Source organism: Oratosquilla oratoria, chromosome 9, assembly GCF_046742065.1.
Source record: "Oratosquilla oratoria isolate Oo_2021 chromosome 9, ASM4674206v1, whole genome shotgun sequence".
Classification (NCBI taxonomy): Eukaryota; Metazoa; Arthropoda; class Malacostraca; order Stomatopoda; family Squillidae; genus Oratosquilla; species Oratosquilla oratoria.
The window spans coordinates 51397556-51421706 of NC_134785.1; the positions used below are offsets into that span (position 1 = coordinate 51397556).

The 24151-nt window shown below is 43.2% G+C and overlaps 1 protein-coding gene across 6 annotated transcripts in view; it reads right to left on the minus strand.

Moving 5' to 3' along the window:
- Arms (Ankyrin repeat-rich membrane spanning) overlaps positions 1-24151 on the minus strand; it is a 661393-nt gene that overhangs the window by 287742 nt on the left and 349500 nt on the right. Inside the window, exon 1 of one of the 6 annotated variants that reach the window (XM_076190421.1) lies at positions 5442-5457. The exons of the other annotated variants lie outside the window; for them this stretch is intronic. The gene's annotated coding sequence lies outside the window, so the exon portion shown is untranslated. Of the gene's footprint in view, positions 1-5441; positions 5458-24151 lie in introns of those variants that run through there. 6 annotated transcript variants of the gene reach the window in all.

Here is a 24151-nt window from a genome sequence, read left to right on the forward strand (position 1 = left end):
AAAGCCCCCTTCACCCCATCCATCCATCTCATCCTAGGACGTCCCCTCATGTTCACTCCCTCCACATCTGCCTTCCATACCTCCTTTACTAGTCTTTCTTCACTCATTCTTTCCATGTGTCCAAAACATCCTAATACTCTTTCATCCACCCTATCTCCCAGCTCCCTTTCCACCCCTGTTCTCCTCCTCACTTCCTCATTTCTCACTCTATCTAGCCTAGTAACCCCCATCATACTTCTCAGACACTTCATCTCAAACACATTCAAGTTCCTTCTCTCTTCCTCTCTCATGTTCCACGTTTCTGCTCCATACAGTGCTGTTGGCACAATCACTCCTTCATACAGTCTCCTCTTAGCATCCATTCCCAGATTCCTATTCCTAATTACACTTTTTAAACCACCAAGGCATTTACTCGCTTCTCTCAATCTACATTCTACCTCCACCTTCACTCCACCCTTTCCTGCCACATTTGCACCCAAATATCTAAAACTATCCACTTCCTCCAGTTGCTCTCCCTTAATGCTCACTTCCAGATTACTGCCACTTTCACCCCTTGTACATCTCATCACCTTACTTTTACCCACATTTATCTTCAGCTTTCTTCTATCACACACTCTCCCAAACTCTGTCACCAGCTTCCTCAATCCCTCCTCCGATCCTGCCACAAGCGCAGTGTCGTCCGCAAACAACACCTGGCTCACCTCCCACTTTTCTCCATTTTCTTTAACCATCTCCAATCCCTGACCCACTACCCTTGCATTCACCTCTCGCACCACCCCATCCATGTATAAGTTGAACAGCCAGGGTGACATAACACATCCCTGACGAAGTCCCACCTTTACCTCAAACCACTCACTCTCTCTATTTCTAATCCTGACACAAGCTCTACTACTCTCATAAAAACTCTTGACAGCTCCCAGAAGCTTTCCTCCTATCCCGTATATCCGCATAACCTCCCACAGTGCCTTCCTGTCTACCCTGTCGTAAGCCTTTTCCAGATCCATAAAGGCCCAGAAAACATTCTTCCCCTTACCTATAGCTTTCTCACATATCTGTCTTATCACAAAAATCTGATCTACACAACCTCTACCTGTCCTAAACCCACACTGTTCCTCACCAATTACTCCCTCTGTTCCTCTCCTAATCCTCTCAATCAAGATCTTCCCATAAGCCTTCCCAAAGATGGAGATAGATATGAAAATATAGATGGAAGTAGATATGAAGATATAGATGCGGATAGAAATGAATAAAGATGGATGTATATAATTATATAGGTAGACATAGAAAAGGAGACAGAGATAGAGGTATAGACAGAGATGTAGAAATAGGGAAATAAAGATATAAAGAGACAGAGATAGAGAAATAGGGAAACAGAGAGACAGAAAGATATGGAGAGAGAGGAATTGCCTGTCTTGACCTGTCCAGACAGGAGAGGGGGACATTTCCTCCTCCTCCTCCTCCTCCTCTTCTACCTCATTAACGAAAACAAATGAGACCCGGAGAAGACACAAGCAAAGTCCGCACGAATATTGATGGGGACAGATCCGGACAATACACTGTCTGTTTATGCTTGTGCGTGCGCGTGGCCGTGTTTGTATGTGTGTGTGTGTGTGTGTGTGTGTGTGTGTGTGTGTGTGTGTGTGTGTGTGTGTGTGTGTGTGTGTGTGTGTGTGCATGCTTTTATGGGGAGGTGAATAGAAGGATAGAGGGGGAGAAGGATACAAGGGAGAGGGGGGAAAGGGAAAGTTTAGGGGGGGAGTAGAGGAGAGAAGGGAGGAGAAGGGGAGCGGAGGGAGCGAAGGAAAAGGTAGAGGGAGGAGGGGGAGGAGGAGGAGGAGGAGGAGGAGGAGGAGGAGAAAGAGAGAGAGAAGAAGGAGTTGGAGGAGGAGGAGGAGGAGAGAGAGAGGGAGAGACTGAAAGAGAAGGAGAGAGAAAGAAAGAGATGGGAGGGAGTGAGAGAAAGAAAGAGAGGGAGAGAGAGAGAGAGAGAGAGAGAGAGAGAGAGAGAGAGAGAGAGAGAGAGAGGAGGGGCAGAGGGGAAGAGGAGGAAAGGGTCATCAGAGTGCGAGAGGGGGAGAGAGGAGGGGAGGGGCAGAGGGGGAGAGAGGGAGTATGTGTGTGTGTGTGGTGTGTGTGTGTGTGTGCGTGTGTGTGTGTGTGTGTGTGTGTGTGTGTGTGTGTGTGTGTGTGTGTGTGTGTGTGTGTGTGTGTGTGTGTGTGTGTGTGTGTCGGTCGTTCTGTCTGTTTTTCCTTCTCACCATTCTCTGTATTTCGTTTCTTTGTTTTTACGATCTACTTGCTATTTCTCAACCCGTTCTTTCCACCACGTCATTTCCGCGAAATATCTCGTCCCTCAATTAATGTTCTTGTCTGAGTTAATGTTCTTGTCGTCATCACCCTGACTTCTGGGCAATTGCCCATTCCTTGTCCTGCGTGATTCTACATTTCTTTAATCTTCTATTCTTACAACTGTAATTAATTCAATGTTCTTTCAAGCATTCTTTTTTTCTTCCTCTCTTTTCTTTCTTCTTTTCTTTCTTTTTTACTTCCTTCCTTTCTCCCTTTCTTTCATTCATCTTGATAAATCTGCTATGATCATTTAATCTCTGGTGATGTTAGAATTTTTAGCAAGCATATACATGCAGACATCTATCTATATATTGACAAATATATACATGTGCGTGTGTGTGTGTGTGTGTGTGTGTGTGTGTGTGTGTGTGTGTGTGTGTGTGTGTGTGTGAACATATGTCTGCACATCCGTAAAACTACGTAGACAAGTATGCATATGCAAAAATGCGTACACACACAAACACAAACACACGCACACACACACACACACACACACACATACACACACACACACACACAATCTGATTACCTCCATGCTATAATGTCCAAAAGTCTCCTCCTCCTCCTCCTCCTCCTCCTCCCTTTTCTTCCTCTTCCTCCCCCATTCCATCTCCATCCTTTCCCCCCCGTGTTCCTCAGCCTCACCCTTTACACAAACATTCGCCGTCTACAAACACGGCCACAATGTCCCTTGGTCTTCATTGCCCACAGTCCTCCTTATCCCCGCCCACACCTCCCGCCTAGCACCTTTGACTTTGCAACAGAACAGTTCCCAAAGCTTCGGTCTATTTACAACAGATCAACAGAGACGCAGGCAACCTGTCGGAAATCAACACAACGACTCAAATCATTGAGAGCAACAGGTGCGGTCGAGTAAGAAGGAGAGAGGGCAGGTCTAATGACTACATCTCCGACTATTAATTAAATTTTTCTTCTTTTCCTTCACATTTTTCCTTCCAGCGAGATCCATTTCTTCACTGTGCTGTCTCTGTGTTGAGTTTTCTGCCTCTGTGCATACAAGCTCCGCCCACCTCCCTACACCTCACTTCCCCGCCTCCCAGCCTTCCTTGTCAGCTGCTCTCCGGCCGTCCTCCTCCCCCTCCAACACCCTCTCCGTCTCCACCATCGCTCATTTGCCCCCTTCACCTCTCCCTTGACCATATCTCTCCCATAAACCCCTTTCCCTGTAGCAAAACAATTCACAGGTTTTACCCCGCCTCGCTTGAAACTATCTCGTTCCCTTCAGGGTAGATCCTCGTGGTGAGGTGCGTTCAGGCCACCTCAGTAAATCCTTCTGCTTCTATAACCCGTTCCACCGAACTTGTTCCGTCTGATGCCCAACCGTGTTCTTCGGATAGGGGCAACACCTCGGCACCAAGGGTGCTCTGTGCTCGCCTTCCCTAAAACCACACCTTCACCCGTGCTTCGTGTTCACTTGTTCACTTTTTGCTTACCAACGTGGGTTTTATCTACCAGATTAGAAATCTTTCCCAGTGGGTCCCTTTCTCGACTCTGGAGATCTTCGACTCTGAGATCACTGCATTAATCTAACTAATCTAATCTAACATAACCTAACTTAAACGAACGCAACCCAACCCAACCTAACCCATCCTAATTTAACCCAACCTAACCTAACCCATCCTAATTTAACCCAACCTAACTTAACCCATCCTAACCCAACCCAATCTAACCCATCCGAATCTAACCCATCTTAACCTAACCCATTCTAACCTAACCTAGAATGGCCTAGTCCAACCTTGCCTAGTCTAACTTATCTAAGCCTAAATTAACCTAGCCTAGTCCAGGCTAGCTTAACCTAGTCTAGTCTAGCCTAACCTAGCCGAAACGAGTCTAACCCAGGCTAGTCTACCCCATGATAACCTAGCCTAGCCCAGGATAATCTAGCCTAGCCCACGTTAACCTAGCCTTGCCGAGTACAGCCAAGCCCAGCTGAGACCAAGGCTAGCCTAGCCTAATTCACTCTAATTTGATCTAATCTTCTTTGACAATGTCATATAGCACCATGACACAAGGAGACAACCACAACACCAAAACATACTGGTGGGGGAGGGGGGAAGGGGGGGTAGCGTCACCCGAAGTGCAAATTGTGAAGGAGGGATTCCAACTATCTCACGTCGGGGGGAAGGACCTGCTGGGAAGGAATTCCATTTTAGTGTTCAATGCCCCGCGTTTGAGCACCGGTTCGGAGAACCTGGATCCAGGTTTATTGTTCTCAGAACCGTTTGAACAGATTCAAATATTTTTTTCAGGCTATCGGCAGGCGATTTTGTTGAGCCAAAAACAAAATCAGACACGAATGGGTTTATATTCTTGTAGTATCATGTGACACCATTTTCTTTTTCCTTTCTTTTTTTATTATTATAAGATTTCCCCTTCCATTTTTCCTCTACACGTAGCACCTTCTATTATCCTTCTCTCACAGTCCCACTTTGTGTATTACAGAATCGTGTTGATTCCCTTTTATCCTATTGTCGTAGGTCAACCATTGTCTCCATCATCGTCGTCATCGTCGTCTTGTATGTCCTTACCCTCTTAACACACACCTTACAAGATTCATCTCGATTAACCCTTTATACTCTTGATGTTCTGTTGCGACAAATTCCTGGAGATTTTATTCAGCTGAAGGACCAGGAAGGACTCAGAAGCTGATCGACTCATCCTCGGGGCACACATTTGAAGGATGACTTGAACGCAAGCCACGAAAGTTTAACGCTCATCCGCTCGCTCCTGTTCACTACGACAGTCACATGTTTTTTCTCTTCGTTTGTACAAATTCCCAAACTTTCCGATCGTCACGAACACATTCCTCTGTTCCGTTTGAACGTAAACAATAGCGCCAGTTCAGGTGTTTTGGTGCACGACGTTGTTCGCAATGCACGTGGGCACGGCTTCGTCAAATCACAAGCCATGCACTTGTTGATACAAACGGACCCGCAGTGAGACACTTAGGAGACGAACAAAACACACACTCCAAGTACTCCACAGCCTACTTCTCCACGACGCTATCACTCGAAGGTTGTCCTCGGCTTCTCCTTCCACCACTTTCCACCAACACCACCACCACCATTCACCACGGTCTCCCTGGACTAGTGTAGTCTGGATCTGTGATCAGACGGCGAAGGACTGGAGGCGAGGCGGGACCTGAGATAGCGGAGAGGCGGGGGGGCACGCACACACGCACACACACACGTACACACGTACACACACACGAACGCACACACTCGCACAGCAATGGGTACTACTCCTGTTGCTCTGACTGCAGGTTAGGATGATGTGGGATGTTTATGTTGAGTTTGGAGTTTCGTGTTCTTGTTCTTGTGGTTTAATGTCTTGTACTTTCCTGTTGCAATTTACTCTACGAGACCGAGACTTCTTAACTCCTATTACTCGATTTCTATTACCCTTTTCCTATTACTTATACTATCATTACTATTTCTCCTCTTGCCTTCCACTGGTCTACAGCGGCCAGGTACTATCCGTACAAGACCAGCCTCATCCAAGAATAGTACTATTAAGATACTATTCATTTTCTTAAAAACTGGCAATATTAATGATAATTGAGTTGGAGGCCAATATACTCGTAATAACTACGAGCGAAAACGTTTAACATTGTGATAGTGAAGCCAATGGTGATGGTGATAGTGATGGTGAAAGAAAAATATAATATCGTCGATGGACGGGATATGGTGATAGTGATACGATAGTAATTCTGGTGACAACAGTGGTGGTGAGTGGTGGGGATTAGTATAGGTAGTGGTGGAAATTGTTGTATAGTGACGGCTGCTGCTGCTGTTGTAGTAATAGTAGTAGTAGTAGTAGCCGAAGTGGAAAAGATAGTGGTGGTGAAGATGGTGATAGTGGGTAGTTATGGTAGTAGTAGTAGTAGTAGTAGTAGTAGTAGTAGTAGTAGTAGTAGTAGTAGTAGTAGAAGTAGTAGTAGTAGTAGTGGTGGTGGTGGTAGTGGTAATGACACTGATATTGATGATGGTTGTATTATAGACATTTCGATAGCATCAACAGAACCACGGGAACTACTTAGTGGTAGTTGTAGTATCAGTTTTACTCCACTAACGTCACTTGCGACAGTGACAGAAGTAGTGAGTGTTAGTGGTAGATAGTGTGCGACTGTTCCTTGCTCAGCGAGTTTTATGTGGAAGCTGAACCATTAATGGCAGTGGCGGCAGCGGTAGCGGGGGTCTCGCCATAGTTCTTTTTCAAGGTTAAGTGTCTGAACAACTTAGAGAGTTGACGGCCCGACTAAATTAGTGTAAAAAACAAGTGGTGGGGGGTACAAGGAGTACTGGAGTCGATGGTGGTGGTGGTTGTGGTTGTGGTTGTGGGAGTGATGGTTGTGCTTGTAGTGACGGTGGTAATGGTGGTTGTGGTTGTGGTTGTGGTGGTTGTGGTTACGGTGGTATTACCGACAATGTTATGGGTGATATGAAGGCACAGTCCATCAGTATCAATGCTGTGTGTGTGTCCTGTGTGTGTGTGTGTGTGTGTGTGTGTATGTGTGTGACCTGTGTGTGTGTGTGTGTGTGTGTGTGTGTGTGTGTGTGTGTGTGTGTGTGTGTGTGTGTGTGTGTGAGTGTATGCGTGCGTGTGTGTGTGCGTGTGTGTGTGCGTGAGCGCACACGCTCACCACCTATTGTAAATTACAGTAATCTGAGGCGGTCGAGACACCTAAAGATTTAAAACGTCCACCTATGTTACAGAACAGTTCTCATATGAATGTATCAACTTTTTATTAAGATAATGACGATTTCGTTACAATTATCGTAGGCCCACCACCCTCGTCTCCCCTTGCCCACAATCTAGCACGCGAACGCATGCACGCACGCACGCACGCGCACACACACACACACATACACACACACACACACACACGACTCGATGGCGCGGTTGGTAGAGTTCCCGGCTGCCACTACGGCGGTCCGGGTTCGAACCCCGCCCAGGGCTGAAATAATTTCAGTATCGCTGCGCTGCGGGTAGTTACTCCAACTCTCGTGGGCGGGGAGTTGGGTGTGTGTGTGCGTGTAAGGTCACAGCATTACCCATAGATCGGTCATGTATGAGCTCTGAGCTCTCTTCCGGGAGGGAAATAGCTGTTGATCACGAGTTCAACACGTGATCCAAGACCATGGTGAATCACACACACACACACATACACACTTATGAATTATGATGATGTGTATCGCCTTCCTTTCCTAGGGATGTGTAACCTGCGGTGACATCATCCTCTTTGTACTTCTTTTTCTTTTTGACTTAGTAGCTCGGGGCTTCTGGAAACCCTGAAGGAGGGGCAGGGGGGGGGGCAGAGAGGTTGATAAGTAGGACCACAAATCTCGTGATAATAAGTGGAATACTGACTGTTTTATGCAGTGCTGAGGTTATCTACAGAGTGCCAATCAACAGCAAATCATAGGAGTGGTGTTACATAAAGAAAACGGCTCGAGATGTCCTGGCGTTAATCGTTCTGTCGAGTCCAACTTTGGCTTTCTAAATCCGTTTTCTATGAGTCCTTGGAGACGCATATTTCTTAGATAATTCTGACTTGGTTTTGATAAAGATACTGACCCTTGGCATTTTATTGTAAAACTTGTTTTTCCTATTGGGGGATTTTCTAGAATTCGAAACTCTCCAATATTTGGAACAAAAACGATAATTGTCTAGTGTTTCTTCTACCCAAGGTTGTCTAGATTTCGGAATTTGCTCTTCCAAACACTGAAGAATTCCGAATTCTATAAATTCCCAAATAACTGACAACTGCTTTTCCGTTAGGAATAATCCCAAGCCATCTATTTAACGTCTTAGAACACAGCTGATAATTCCAAATGCTGGAAATTGCAAATAATAATTGAAGGTCCCTGGAATATGCATCTGGATCTTGTACACAAAGCGAGAAATAATAGAGAGATATATCTTACAAAATATCCAGTAGTTCTAAGAATCAGAAAAACTAGATTTCATGCTGCTTTTTGTCGAACTAAATTAGTTCTTAGGCTGGTATGCAAAGGAATATTGATACATGAATATTTATACATGAATATATGACATATATGTAAATCTATGAACATTGGTTAAACATCTAATTCTTAACAAAATGTATGAACATGCGTATGTTTATATATGTACATAACACATGCACACACACTCCTACACGACTCGATGGTGTGGTGGTATCGATCGCGACCGCCACTACGGCTGTCCGGGTTCGAATCCCGCCCAGGGCTGAAATAAATTCAATATCGCTGTGCTGCGAGTCGTCACTTAAACTCTCGTGGACGGGGAGTTTTTTGTGTGTGTGAGTGCGTGTAAGGTCACAACATTACCCATAGATCGGTCATATATGAGCTCTGAGCTCTCTCCCAAGAGGGAAACAGCGTCGATCACGAGTCCAACAAGTGATCCAAAGACCATGGTGAATCACACACACATAGAGAAAGTTTGTGTGTGTGTGCGTGTGTGTGTGTGTGTGTGTGTGTGTGTGTGTGTGTGTGTGTGTGTGTGTGTGTGTGTGTGTGTGTGTGTGTGTGAGTGAGAGAGAGCGAGAGAGACACACAGACACAGGCAGACAAACAGACAGACAGAGAACACTGAAGAGACCCCATGCAAGGTAGTGACCTTCCAGAACGTTGGTTAAGAAGGACCTTGAAGTAATGGCGACAGGGTATGGACAGTGGCGTTTGCGTGTGTGTGTGTGTGAAAGGAGAAGTCCCCAATAAGTCAGTGATGGTCAAGGCGTTCTTGATACTATAGATTTGATAGGGGACAAAGGATCATAAAATTCGCTTCTGCCATCGAGCCTGTGACCCAACAAGAGGACAAAAAAGCGTCTTGCGTTGTGTCTCGACCTGTGATGTGGAGTGCTGTCCAGTGGGAAGGACTCGAGGGACAAGTAATGTTGCGGCCTCGAGGACATGCAATGGTGTCAAGGAAGAACGATTCCCGTCCTCGACATGTATGGCAGCGGCCTCGAGGACATGTAAGGGTACCAAGGAAGAACGATTCCCGTCCTCGACAAGTATTGTTGAGGACTCGAGGACATGTAAGGGTGTCAAGGAAGAACGATTCCCGTCCTCGAAAAGTATTGTTGAGGCCTCGAGGACATGTAAGGTGTCAAGGAAGAACGATTCCCGTCCTCGACATGTATTGTTGCGCCTAATTGAATTTCGCCAAACTGTATATCGCCAAATTGTATTTCGCCCAATTGTTTTACGCCCAGTTGTATTTCGTCCAATCATATCTCGCCCGATTATATTTTGCCCAAATTCGTTTCGCCAAATTTGATTTTTCTCAAGTTGTATATCGCCAAACTGCATTTTGCCAAATTGTATTTCACCAAACTGCATTTCGCTAAATTACGTTTAGCCAGATTACATTTCACCAAATTATGTTTCGCAAAATTTTATCTAAACTAACCTACCTAATCTTTCTAACCTGAGTGAGATTGGCAAACATAAAAATCTACCAAAACTCAATTTTATAGAAATTAGCCGAAATTCTAATTTAGCGAAACTGAAGGACACACCGAGGAGACTTAGTGTAGGTTCAAAGAAAACGGGATCTACCCGAACGACATCGGAATATATGGAAACCCGTCAAACCGCCATCTGGATTCGAACAGACCCAAAACAATACGAGCTAGACAAACCGCAACCCCTTTGCTACCTGAGGATCGTCCTAGGAAGTGAATAAAATCGCCTGACGTCAGCCAGGACGAAATAAACGTGCCATACAGTACCGAAGTAGTATATCAAGGAGAGATACAAGATATATAAGATTTCAGAGGCTTTTTTCAAGACAGATAAATGATTTGATTAATTCTATTAAGAACATGTTTAGCATAGAACAAAACTCAAAGATGAATATAATGATTAATCTATGAAGAACGTGTTTGGCATAGAACAAAACTGAAAAATGAATATATTGATTAATCTATCAAGAACATGTTTAGCACAGAACAAAACTGAAAGATGAATATATTGATTAATCTATTAAGAACATGTTTAGCATAGAACAAAACTGAAAAATGAATATATTGATTAATCTATTAAGAACATGTTTAGCACAGAACAAAACTGAAAGATGAATATATTGATTAATCTATTAAGACCATGTTTAGCAAAGAACAAAACTGAAGATTTAGAATGTAACGTCTAAAAAAAAAAGTTTTTTCTTCCTGAATCCTATTCTGTTTATATCATAACATATTTCTACAAATGAGGCGTTCGGCAATAAAACATACATACATACATGCATACATATATACATATATTTACCAAAAGGTCTCTTTCACCTTATAAGGGAAGTGGCCAGCTAAAGTATATCCTTCACTCACCCCACAGCCCTTTCCCCTCTTTATCTTAGCCCCTTGCGGATGAAGGTCCATACCATAAATAAAGTTCAAGTAACACAAGACATGTTGTATTTGTATCATTAAGTTATAGAACAATTGAACAGCACTTTATTTATGATTTTCATTCGTTCTTTATATATATATATATACATGTATATATATATATATATATATATATACATGTATATATATATATATATATATACACATATACATACACACATATACCTCTCGTTGTCTTTGTTTTGTTCTTTGAAAGACGTAAATAAAATATAAGTTCATCACTACCAAGATAATAACGAATAAATAACAACTAATAACAAACGACCAACAACTCCACAACCTCAGAAACAACACAACACCAAAGGACACCAACAGATTACCCTCACAACAAAATTTGTAACAACAAAAAAATAACAGCTGACGACAGAAAACAATAACAATTTAAAGGTCATTGGCGCTCAGTTGGGGATTTTTTTTCACTCATGAACACAAGAAACGCTGAGTCACAAAAAAAAAAAAAAAAAAAAAAAAAAAAAGTAAAGTAAAGTCTCCTGTCACCAGAGTTGGTTGTCAAGCACGTGAAGTCAATCAGATGGAAGAAAAAGAAAAAAGAGAGAAAAAAAGAGAGAGAAGAGCTCGGACGTAAATGAATTAGCAAACCCAGAAAAGAGAGAAGAGACAGGGAGAAACTGAGGAAAATACAGATAAAGCGAGAAAGAGAAAGAGAGAGGAGGGAGAGAGAGAGTGTGTGTGAGAAGGGGAGAGATAGAGAGAAAAAGAAAGGGGGAAAAGAGAGAGAGAGAGAGAGAGAGAGGGGGGGGGAGAGAAAGAGAGGGAAAGAGGGAAAGAGAGAGAGTGAGAGAGAGAGAGAGAGAGAGAGAGAGAGAGAGAGAGAGAGAGAGAGAGAGAGAGAGAGAGAGAATATGCGTCAACACGTAGGCTTATGGCACACCACGTTCCAAATGACAGTTTAATTTTGATCGTATTTCGTAACACAAAAGGCAAAGGTGACCATCTCTATCGAAACTAAGCGACTTATGGTATGGACTCCTCACAAACTGATATAGATGATAAAAATAATAAAGACAACAATAACAATAATAATAATCACACTCCCTTCGCTAAAGCATAAAGAAACCTCCCAATGTCATGGACAACTTAAGCATTAACTCCACTTGTCTCCAGGTGATTTTGTTTCCAAACGCACAAGATGTCTCTTCCTTCCAGCCTAAGGAGCCTGGATTCTGCTTCCATCCGTTCCCATGGCAACGACCGATTCCCCGAAGACACTGTCGCCTTCGTCTCACGTGCTGTCATACCCTATCAGCCCGGCCGAGATTATTTACATAACATTCACGCTTTGGTATCTCAAAGTTCACATACAGAATCCGTTCCCTTTCCACCCCTATTCCAGGCTCTACAAGAAATTTATGTACATGAGCGACAGCCAAACAGACCTTTTGGTCCACAAAGAGAAAGAAAAATGACGAATTTATGTACCAAAGCAACAGCCAGACAGACCTCTTGATCCACAAAAAGGAAAGAAAAGTGACGAATTCATGTACCAAAGCAACAGCCAGACAGACCCTTTGGTCTCCCCACACACCACACACACACAAAGAGAGAGAGAGAGAGAGAGAGAGAGAGAGAGAGAGAGAGAGAGAGAGAGAGAGAGAGAGAGAGAGAGAGAAATTAATAATAAAGATGTAAACAAACATCCGAACGCTGGCAAATTCATATCCTCCAGTGCCTTTGTAACCTAAGCTGAGCCTTTTGACCAACCGGGAGCTTCCTTAGTAATTCGCTTTGGCCTCCGTGCTCTCTTTGAAAGCTAGCTAACCCTTAGCACCTAATTAATTCTCAACTTAACCCCTGTTGAACAAAACCTTCTGTTATCAGTAGTTTAACATTATGATAACGAAGGGTGAATTTTCTTCTGTTGAATAAGGTCGTCTGGAGCCAGCGAGAAGAACCAATTTGATCGATCAAGACCTAATCGCTCCGATGTCTCCTTCCCACAACTGAATAAAACGATTGTGTAATTGTGTGTGTTTGTGTGTGTGTGTGTGTGTGTGTGTGTGTGTGTGTGTGTGTGTGTGTGTGTGTGTGTGTGTGTGTGTGTGTGTGTGTGTGTGTGTGTGTGTGTGTGATTCACCATGGTCTTTGGATCACATGTTGGACTCGTGATCGACAGTTATTTCCCTCCCAGAAGAGAGCTCAGAGCTCATATATGACCAATCTATGGGTAATGATGTGACCTTACACGCACACACACACCCAACTCCCCGCCCACGAGAGTTGGAGTAACAACCCGCAGCGCAGCGATACTGAAATTATTTCAGCCCTGGGCGGGATTCGAACCCGGACCTCCATAGTGGCAGCCGGGAACTCGACCAACTGCGCCACGAGTTGTGTGCGCGCGTTCGTGCGCGAGTGCCCCTTTCAGCTGGGACTCAATTCCTGAGAGTTCGAGAGGACGTGACTGTGAATTCATGAACGAGACTTGTTAAAATAATTTCTGCTCAGCATCTTTTGGGCGGTTGGTCCTGTGTCCTTGCCTCGCATGAATATGCACATGGACGCGTCCATATGTCACCAACATGTCACGGACACAAAGAAGTAAAACCGCATTTCATTAGCGGAAATTACAACCCCGGAGATTCTGACACACGTTGGTGGCCTTTGTGTGGACAAAGGTTGCGTGTAAGAAACATTTGGCTTATGTTTGACACATGTCACTGACACGCATGAAGAAAAGGAAGACAATAACAAGTTACACAACATGCAAGCCGTTGCAAAAGTTGGGGGATGGGGGAGGGGGGGAGATTTTGGTATGGGTTTGCAACATGTTGGCGACATGTATAGACAAGCCTACGAAAGGCTGAGACAAGATCAAGGAACAGACAAACCAAGAGGCTGTGAGCAAGAATCTTTCTTCAAAACATAGCCTCGCTCTTCCTCTCAAAATTATCCTTCAAGAATAAAAAAAAGTGGAGGAATAATCTTCTTACATGTTCATCCTATCAACGACAGACGCAGAAATCACAGAAGAACAGATTTCTCTACTGATGGTCTCAGGGATGACGTCATCCGCTCTATGACCAATAAGAAAGCCTGAATGGAGCTTCTGAAGGACAGCCTGGCTCATCGTGATTCACACACACGACTACAGGGTGATAAAAAGTAGTGAGTAATTCCTTGTATTTAAACAAAAAAAGTGAAACGGCAAAGGTCAAGTGTGATTCAGACGGATATCAAAAGCGTCTCTTTCTATGGCAGACAAGTTGTTGTTGTTATTACCATATTGTTGTTGCCGTCGTTGTTATTGTTGTTTAAGAACCTAACGAAGGTAATTACGAAGACCTAATGGGTTTTGTTATTAGGATCATCAGCATAGATACTATCTCCCCTAATGAGAAACAACCCTTACATACCTGGTGGAACTGTCACTCTCACTCCATCTGCCGTCAGACAATTTTATTCACCTCAGACCCACGTCTTTAACGAAGAGAGTTAACCCTGTTTCCTTAAACTCCTTACGCACCGAATCGTACTCGTCCATTTCCTCTGGCTGCCGCCTGGCGATTTTATTAATCTTTGCGTGATGAGGGAGGGTTAATCCTACAACTAGGTTAACCAAACTAGGTTAAGAAAATTTAGGCTAAACTAAGTTATCGCTTTCGTGCCGTCGCCTTAACCCTCTTGAGTAACTAAACCGATTAAGGACAGTTGTTATGTTTGCCATCGATCTTGAAGAAAGGTCTCTCAAAATCTTTCCACGAGCATCATCGCGACTGCGTTACCTTTCGCCACGCCACTCCTGCAAACTTCTCTCCCTTGTCTCTCCTTCAGAGAGTGGATGTGGATCGGGGAGGACTGAAAGTGGAAGTCTGGTGGAGTGGGCGCGGCGTAGCTGAAGTGGAAGGGTACCCAGGATATTTGAAGTTGGGTGGAGCAGGTGGAGGAGGAGGAGGTGGAGGAGGAGGAGGAGGTGGATTCTTGGAACTTCAACATGGAAGGTTCTTCAACCCCCTTCCCTACCGGGTGATCCTCTTAATTTTATTCAATATGTCGTCAGGCGATTTTATTCATCTCTGCTGTATTCCCTCGACAGTAAAATGGAATACTATGGACTTATCACATTTCAGTGCAAGATAGAGAAAATAAAAAAAGGAAATGATAGGATAGAATAATAGTAAGACTTAAAGAATTAGAAACTATACGAGACAAGAAATAAGCCGAAGAAGAACATTTGGAGTGGAGTTTGAACTCTTCTTCAACAAATTTTGCAAGTTTTAGAAATATGCAAGAGCCTTGTGTATCACTGACGGCGTTTCATGATATAGCGTGTATGTATGCATGTACAACAAAATAAAATAATCAACGAAGTAACAATTAAGGTGTTTAGTCGATTAAATCTCAAAACTTGGAACTGATGAACGGAGGAGACGATCCTCCAAAGAGCAAAAGAGTTGGTAGACGACTGCTGAAGGAAAGATCAAAAGCGACAAAGAAGCAGGAAGTGATGAAAAGAAAGAAAGGAGACTGACAAACATGTGATGTAGGTAGGGTGAGGAATGTGAAATGAAACAAGAGGAGGAGGAAGTGGAGGAGGAGGAAGAAGAGGAGGAGGAGGAGAAAGAAATAGGATGGTGAGGATGATGATGACGAGGAGGAGAAAGAGGAGGAGAAAGAAAAGAATGGTGAGGATGATGATGACGAGGAGGATGAGGAGGAGAAAAGAAAAGGATGGTGAGGATGATGAGGAGGAGGAAGAGAAAGAGGACGAGGAGGAAGAGGAGGAGGAAGAGGAGGAGGAGGAGGAGGAAGAGTAGGAGGAGAAAGAAAAGGATGGTGAGGATGATGATGACGAGAAAGAGGAAGAGGAAGAGGAGGAGGAGGAGAAAGAGAAGGAAAAGGAGGGTGAGGATGATGATGACGATGAGGAGGAGTAGGAGTAGGAGGAAGAGGAGGAGGAGGAAGCGAAGGACGAAGAAAGAGAAGACGTGGAGAGAGGGGGGGGGAGCGGGGACAAGATGGGGTGGTAGTAGCCGAATTGTACCGACAACAAGGCAACCGGAGAAGAAGATTGGACTTTAGTAGTTCCCCATCTCTTCTTTCCCAATAACGCGCCGCCGTCAGAAGAGAAGAGAAACGTCAGACAGATCATGACAAACAAAGTCCAGGCAGAGGAAGCAGAGGAAACAAAAGGAAACAAAAGAAACAGGCGATAGTAAACAGCCAGGTCTCGGAAACAAGGAAACGGGAGCAAACAAGAGGAAAAGGAAGAGGAGAAATCAGATCAGGGAAACAATTGAACGAAAAACAGGAAACGAGAAAGGCGAAAGCAAATGAGGACAAAAACATACGTAAAGGTACAGATTAACAGATAAAACGTGGAAGAAAGGAGAATGCTAAAACTAGAGTAAAAGGAATAGATGGAAAAGAGTGAAAAGAATCAAGTGAGGAATGAGAAGGGCAAAGACAAAACGGAAATATATATTAAAGATATAGGAAGACATGAAATGATAATAAATGCATATACATATATATATATATATAAATATATATATATATATTTATATATCTTTTTCAACCACAAATCACTTTTAATTTCATGCCATCGCAATCGAGACTGAGAGTCGCTCGAAGGAGGCATCCGTTGGAAATTGAAACGTGGACGAGCCGAGGATTCGAACCCAGCTAACCCGTAACAAAGTTACAGTGACGTAAACCAATACGCTATGAAGAGAGATATATATATTTGTATATGTATATGTATATATGTAAATATATATATGTATATATATATACAGTATATATATATATACATATATATCAATACGAGAAGTCCATAGAAGAGTAGAGAAGTACAAAAATAAATACTAAAAATGAAAAAAGGAGAGGAAGCTAGGAGGAGACGGAGGAGGAGGAGGAGGAACTGGGAGTGGATGGAGGGGAGGAGGAGGAGGAGTACCTGGGAGGGTCTTTCCGGCTTTGCTGCCTCTCTGACCTTTAACGGGACGCACTTACATGAGCAAAACTCAAGGGGCTCTTTGTGTAAGGGCGCGCTCAGACACAGACACACACACACACACACACACACACACACACACACACACACACACACACACACACACACACACACACACACACACACACACACACACACACACACACACACACACACACACACACTCTCACACACTCACTCGTGGCGCAGAGGTTAGAGTTCCCGGTCGCCACTACGACGGTCCGGGTTCGAATCCCGCCCAGGGCTGACATGATTTCAGTATCGCTGCTCTGTGGGTCGTTAGTCTAACTTTCGTGGGCAGGGAGTTGGGCGTGTGTGTGTGCGTGTAAGGTCACAACAGTACCCGTAGATTGGTCATATATATGAGCTCTGAGCTCTCTTCCGGGAGGGTATTAGCTGTCGATCACGAGTCCAACAAGTGGTCTAAGACCATGGTGTATACAAACACACGCAAAAGTGAGTACGTAAGTCTTGTGTCGTGAGAAAGCGTGTCGAAGATGTAGGTGAATGAGTGTGTGTGGGTGTGGGTATGAGTGTGGGTGTGGTGTGAGTGTGGTGTGGATATGGGTACGGGCGTGTTTGTGGTGTGGGTGTTTTGCGGGTGTGGCGTAGGTGTAGATGTGGGTGTAAGGTGTGAATGTGGGAGTCGGGGTGAATGTGTTGGAGGAAGATACATTACACGTCACAGGACATCACACTATGATAAGATAGATATCAATCATACGATGTCGCAGCAGTAGCACCAAGCGGCTGGTGAGCGTCAGGTCTAACCAGAGCCCGACCGTAAGGGCGCGCTCAGACACACACACACACACACACACACACCTGACCTTGACCTTTTAGGACACCTGGTCCGCGCCTAATACGACCGTTGAGAAGCGTACGTCCACAAAAAGAATTATCCTTATATTTCACGTTCAGCATGTATTAAAATGTGCTATGTTTTTCTTTGTACCAAAATTGTAATTATCTTATTTGGTATTTAGTGTATCACTCAACCATGTAATCACCTATTTCTGTCACATTGTAAATAATACTGTGCGACAAAATGTTTATGTAGTGGCAACCGTTACAGCTTTTGTGGTCAACTGCCTTACTTCTTAGCGCAGATCGCGACTGACTCTGGACAAGACAAAAGGCTCCGATTCACTAGACTAAATCCGTAGAACGAAACAGCTTTTTACTCTCACATCGCCTCCAAAGTGTGGATCAAACCTTCCACAAATGCGGGAGTGGATGTGGATGTAGGTGCGGATGTGGAAGTCGGGTGGGTGGGAATGTGGTCTATGAATGTGGGCGTGGGTGTGATGTGGGTGTAGGGACAGATGTTAAAGCCAATAAAACTCACACGAGATTAAGGTGAGGGCATAAGTTAGATTATATATATCCATATATTATTTTTCCTACATTACCTTAGATCACGTGCTGAGCTTGTGACCGACAATTATTCCCTTTATGATGCGAGCTCTGAGCTCGCACATATACTGATCTATGGACACACACACACACACACACACACACACACACACACACACACACACACACACATACACACAAGGGTTGTAGCGTTGGTAAAGCTTTTAAGGTCTGAGCTGTGAACGATCTCGGGCCTTCGTCGTCGCGAACCCTTGACGCTAACCACCACAACAGCACGCTGTATGTATGTGTGTGTATGTATATGGATTTATGTGTATTCATGTAAACATGCGCTCGTGTATGCATGTACGTATGAGTTCTGACGTGGACAGTTACCAGTAACCCAACAAATACCCAGTTACTACAAATTCAGAGAAATAAACTTCGTTACCAAACATAACTTTTAAGAAAATATACTCGATTATGTAACCAAGTACATTAATTGTCTTCTTTAAATGGGATTACCAATGTCCCAAATCTGTACTAACATAAGCGGAAAAAGTACAAGTAAGCAAACAGTTGGTCGTGCAAACAACAGATGACGCTGCTCTCGAGAACAAATAATTCGCCGTGCAGCCGCCAGATGGCATTTGGATAGCGACGATGATTAAATAAATAAAAAATTCTATCACGGATATTTTCTTAATGTTCTCTGTTACCATCATAGCTCATTTCTCCCTGCCTTGACAGCTGGTTTATGGGATTTTCAATTCTTCCATCACAATAACATACCAGACGGTTTATTTCAGATGGTGGAGCGTTCATTACACCAAAAACCATCTGTCATCCTGAATTTGCACCCCCAACCATCTTTGGCTCAATAAAATAGTTTATCGTTAGCCATAATAACGTATACAACTGCGGACACATGTACCTGGTACATGTGAACAAAGCGCGTGTATTACCTCCATACAAAACTTTTCCTAACCCCATGGAGCAATACCTTACCATATACCAACAACCTCCAACCCGGTACTCGTTGCATGGCACTGCACCAGGTTCATTTGTCCGAAGTTGTACACGCTATAACCTTCAAGATGCATGGTCACCATGTGTCAATTGCATGGCAGTAACAGAGGTTGCAAGTAGTTACATGTAGTTACAAGGTGACGAGGTAATTGCAGTTCTGACAACACGTCGCACGTAATGACCAAGTCTCAAATTACGCAGTCAGACGAAACCACGCCCCTTGGTGATGACGTAGCGTCCAAAGCCTCCGCTGATTGGCTGAGGGGAATTTCTGTAGTAACTATTCCTGAAAACCTATTGGTTGTAAGTCTCCAAAAGGGTTCTGAACGACCAAATGTGAAACTCATGTGCTGTCAGGAGATTTTATTCATCTGAGGGAAGCGACCTTCCTAAGCAAAATGGTTGAAGAGTGGGCAACTGAATAAAATTGCCCGGTGTGAGACACAGTAAAATATTAAAGCCTGATGGCTCTACACATACAGTTAAGGAACGGGAGGGACAGGGAGGGACAGGGACAGACATACAGACAGACAGACAGACAGACAGAGAGAGAGAGAGAGAGAGAGAGAGAGAGAGAGAGAGAGAGAGAGAGAGAGAGGAGAGAGAGGAGAGGAGAGAGAGGAGAGGAGAGAGAGAGAGAGAGAGAGAGAGAGAGAGAGAGAGAGAGAGAGAGAGAGAGAGAGAGAGAGAGAGAGAGAGAGAGAGAGAGAGAGAGAGAGAGAGAGAGAGAGAGAGAGAGACCTTGACAGCCAGTGAGCCACGCTCAACTTCCAAAATGCCAAAGGGGAGAAGGACGGTTCCATGCTTCCTGGCTCAGAGTCGGACTCAAACTTTGACTCAGACCTAGACTCAAAATTAAACTCGAATTTTGACTCAAATTTAGACTCAGTCCTAGGATCAGGCCTAGGCCCAGGTCTAGGCTCAAGCCTACACTCAGTCCTGCGCTCAGACCTACACTCATGTCTAAACTCAGGCCTAGACTCAAGTCTAGACTCAGGCTTAGACTCAGGTCTAGACTCAGGCCTAAGCTAGTGTGCTATCGTACTTTAGTATAGTTATTTTTGTACATAAAACCTCAAATATCTTTCGAAATAACGATGCTATGCAATTTTCATTGGTATCTCTAAACTCAGGAGAAAAAAATAGAAACACTAAAAACATTTAAAGAAAAAACTAGCGTTACCCAGTGTAATTCTTCAGAGTTGAATATTTTAGTATGTATATATATATATTTTTGTGAAAGACTAAAATTATGAACATTAAGTAAGAATCATGTTATTTTTTCTTTTCGTCTTTATTTCAATTATGTTTTCAAACTATTGTTTTCATTTAATCAGATCACAACGTATATATACATACATATACCAAAGGCTTTTTCCCCCTTATACGGGAGGTAGCCAAAAAACAAAGACATAGAAACCACTCCCACCCATTCCATCCCCTACATACTCCATTCCCCTCCACCCTCTTCCCTCCCTCTTATCTTGGCACCTCCTGGATGACGGGTCATCCCTGCATTTTGTCTACTGTATAAGATCACAACAAAAGAGTAATATTATGTATGATAAGGCAAAATATCTGTCGATAATGTGTTTTGTTTCGTTGTTTTGTTTGCTTGCTTTATTAGTTATCTTATCTGTTAAATTTATTTGTTTAATGGATATTTCATATAGTTGTTAGTTAGTTATTAATGTTAATTAGTCTAATTAAACTTGCTGGTGCGATTATTTGTTTGTACATTATTTCGCCTATCTACCATAGGAAGGGGCAAAACTGGCCATTTTCTTTGTTACATACCTAATTATGATTGTCAACAAAATTAAGGGAGGAAATATTCAAAACACATAGTAGTTGTTGGTTTTATTTCTCTGTTTATCTGTCATAATTAGGTATTCAACAAATATAATGGCCAGTTTTACCCCTGTGGCTACTTTTTTTTCATTAGAAAATCTAGTTATTTATCTATTAGTCATTTACCAATACTAATTTATCTAGTTTTGTTAATACATTTATTTATCAATTCATGTATCCATTTATCTATGTATTCATTAATTTGTTGATTTTTTTCTCCATTTATACATATTTTGGTAGTTTTTTCCTCCGCTCGTTATGTAAATCTATTCAGCTTAGGGAAGTTTGGACCCGAACTAAACAGGACATTCAGCATCCTTCGTTACCATGTTAGATTAGAGCAAGAATAAAACTCACTCTTGGTAACTTCGATTTCTTTTTCTTTGTTCTCTTCGAAACAATGATGTTGATAACACAATAACAATAATGATAACAACAACAACAACAGTGGTGATAATGACAATGACAACAGCTGGTCCATGGGTGCAGCTGTCCAGCTGTCGGGGTCGACTCGACCTGCTCCTGGTATGCACCAAATCTTGATTCGTCGACAAAGGGAACCGAATTGTTGCCGAAAGCGGACGAACAGTTACACGAGAGACACACGATTGTGTTGTCTTCCCAGAGTTCGAAACACAACAGAATGAAACCGTCTATCATTCCTCACAGGCTATGATAACGTAAGACTTGTTATCTTAGTCCTGAAGTAGTTTTAAAAAGAATCTGGGCGTCTAAGGTTAACACTAAGCTGAGAGACACGAGATGGTCTTTCAGACTCCATTCACATCTACATCCACCAAACACGCGCAACATAAGAACATAAGAATGAAGGAGACTGCAAGAGACCATAAGGCCTACACTAGGTAGCTCCGTATCCATCATCACCTGTCATCCCCATCCATAAAATTGTCTAATCGTTTCTTAAAACAACTGATAGTTTCAGCGCTTACTACATGGTTACTAAGTCTATTCCATTCGTTGACCACCCTATTAGTGAACCAATTCTTCCTTATTTCCTTTTTAAATCTAAATTTGTCCAGTTTATAACCATTACTGCTAGTCCTGCCCTGTTGTTTTAATATAATGACCTTGTCACCATCTTTGACAATCTTGTCACCATCTCTGACAATCTCACCAAGGCCTACCTTCTAACGCAACCCAACCACAACCCAACAAAGACACAGACCACGAAGACACTTCTAAGTGGGCATAAGAACATAAGAATAAAGGAGACTGCAAGAGACCATAAGGCCTACACTAGGCTGTTCTGCTCTACATGAAGAGGAAGGCGGAACCCAAGGGAGCAGTGAGACCCAACCAGCATGAACAGAGACTCATCAGGGACAGCATTCTAGATCATACTGGATTATTTCTTTTCTCAGATGTGGTCACGTGGTAAACGGAAAAGGGAGATCTCTATCGACAACAATAGGGTGCCCACAAATAAGTCTTCTCACGTTGCCCTGCCCGTGTGTGTGTGTGTGTGTGTGTGTGTGTGTGTGTGTGTGTGTGTGTGTGTGTGTGTGTGTGTGTGTGTGTGTGTGTGTGTGTGTGTGTGTGTGTGTGTGTGTGTGTGTGTGTGTGTGTGTGTGTGTGTGTGTGTGTTTGCGTGATTCACCATTGTCTTGGATCACGTGTTGGACTCGTGATCGACAGCTATTTCCCTCTCGGAAGAGAGCTCAGAGCTCATATATGACCGATCTATGGGTAATGCTGTGACCTTACACGCACACACACACCCAACTCCCCGCCCATGAGAGTTGGAGTAACAACCCGCAGCGCAGCGATACTGAAATTATTTCAGCCCTGGGCGGGATTCGAACCCGGACCGCCGTAGTGGCAGCCGGGAACTCTAACCACTGCGCCACGAGGTGTGTGTGTGTGTGTGTGTGTGTGTGTGTGTGTGTGTGTGTGTGTGTGTGTGTGTGTGTGTGTGTGTGTGTGTGTGTGTGTGTGTAAAGTCACAGCACTGCCCATCATTTGGTCCATATACGAACTCTGAAATCACATCTAGTAGGGTAATAGCTATCGATCACAAGTCCAACACGTCATCCAAGACCGTGGTGATGAAACACACACACACACACACACACACACACACACACACACACACACACACACACACACACACACACGAGCACGCACATGTACACACACACACACACACACACACACACACACACACACAAATGCAGAGGGACAGCCGGGAAGGTGAAGGGAGGGGAAGAGTAGAGGGTAATACAACTTCCACCACTCGCCTCAACTATTCTATTTTAAGCAACTGTTTGTGCCTCTCTTTCTAGTTCTCTGTATGGTAGAGAGTGTCTGTTCGTGTGCTGTTAAGTGTGTTTAATGTTCAATGTTCATGTTCGCTTATATGCGTCCGTGTTTAGGGAAGACGATAGCGTCGTTGCTATGTTTAGTAAATTACATGTCGTCGTTCATCTGCATCATTGTCGGTTATGGAAGTCTTTTGAAAAATCAAAATAATATTTTGTATTATTGCCTTTTCCTACCCTATCCTCACCTATTTTAACCTATTCTAAATCAACCTAAATTAACTATGGGCCTTAGAAAACGTGTCATTTGTGCTAATTTCAGGCTCAACTGAGCAAAATATTATCAAATTTTGTCCACACACGGGAAGGCGGAGTTAATGGATGACGTCATATAGTCCCGTCCAATGACGAAACGGTATTTTCTGAAGATGTGACGTCATATCGATTGACATTCAAGATAAAAGTGAAACGATGTTGGAACATTTCGAAAATTACTTCAAAGGAGATCATTATTTTGTCAAAAATCACATCTTCGTTGTGAATTTCCTAAAACCCTACTAAATTGTGAAACATATCAAAACAAAACAAAATTAAATGAAACGAAATAAAGTATAAAGAGAAAAGGAAAGTAAAGATTATATCAACAAAACTCTTTAAACCATTTCCTACATCTTTAGTATTATCTGAAAAACGAAATCATCAATTCTCCTTTAAGTATCGTAAACATTTAGCCATTTTGAATTCTTCTCTTCTTGTATTTTGTCGGTGGCCTCAATTGATGTAAAAAAAAGTATTCAATATTTACTAAATACTGAATGAAAATATATTTACATTTATCACCTAACTATCCCAAAAAAACGATAGGAATAG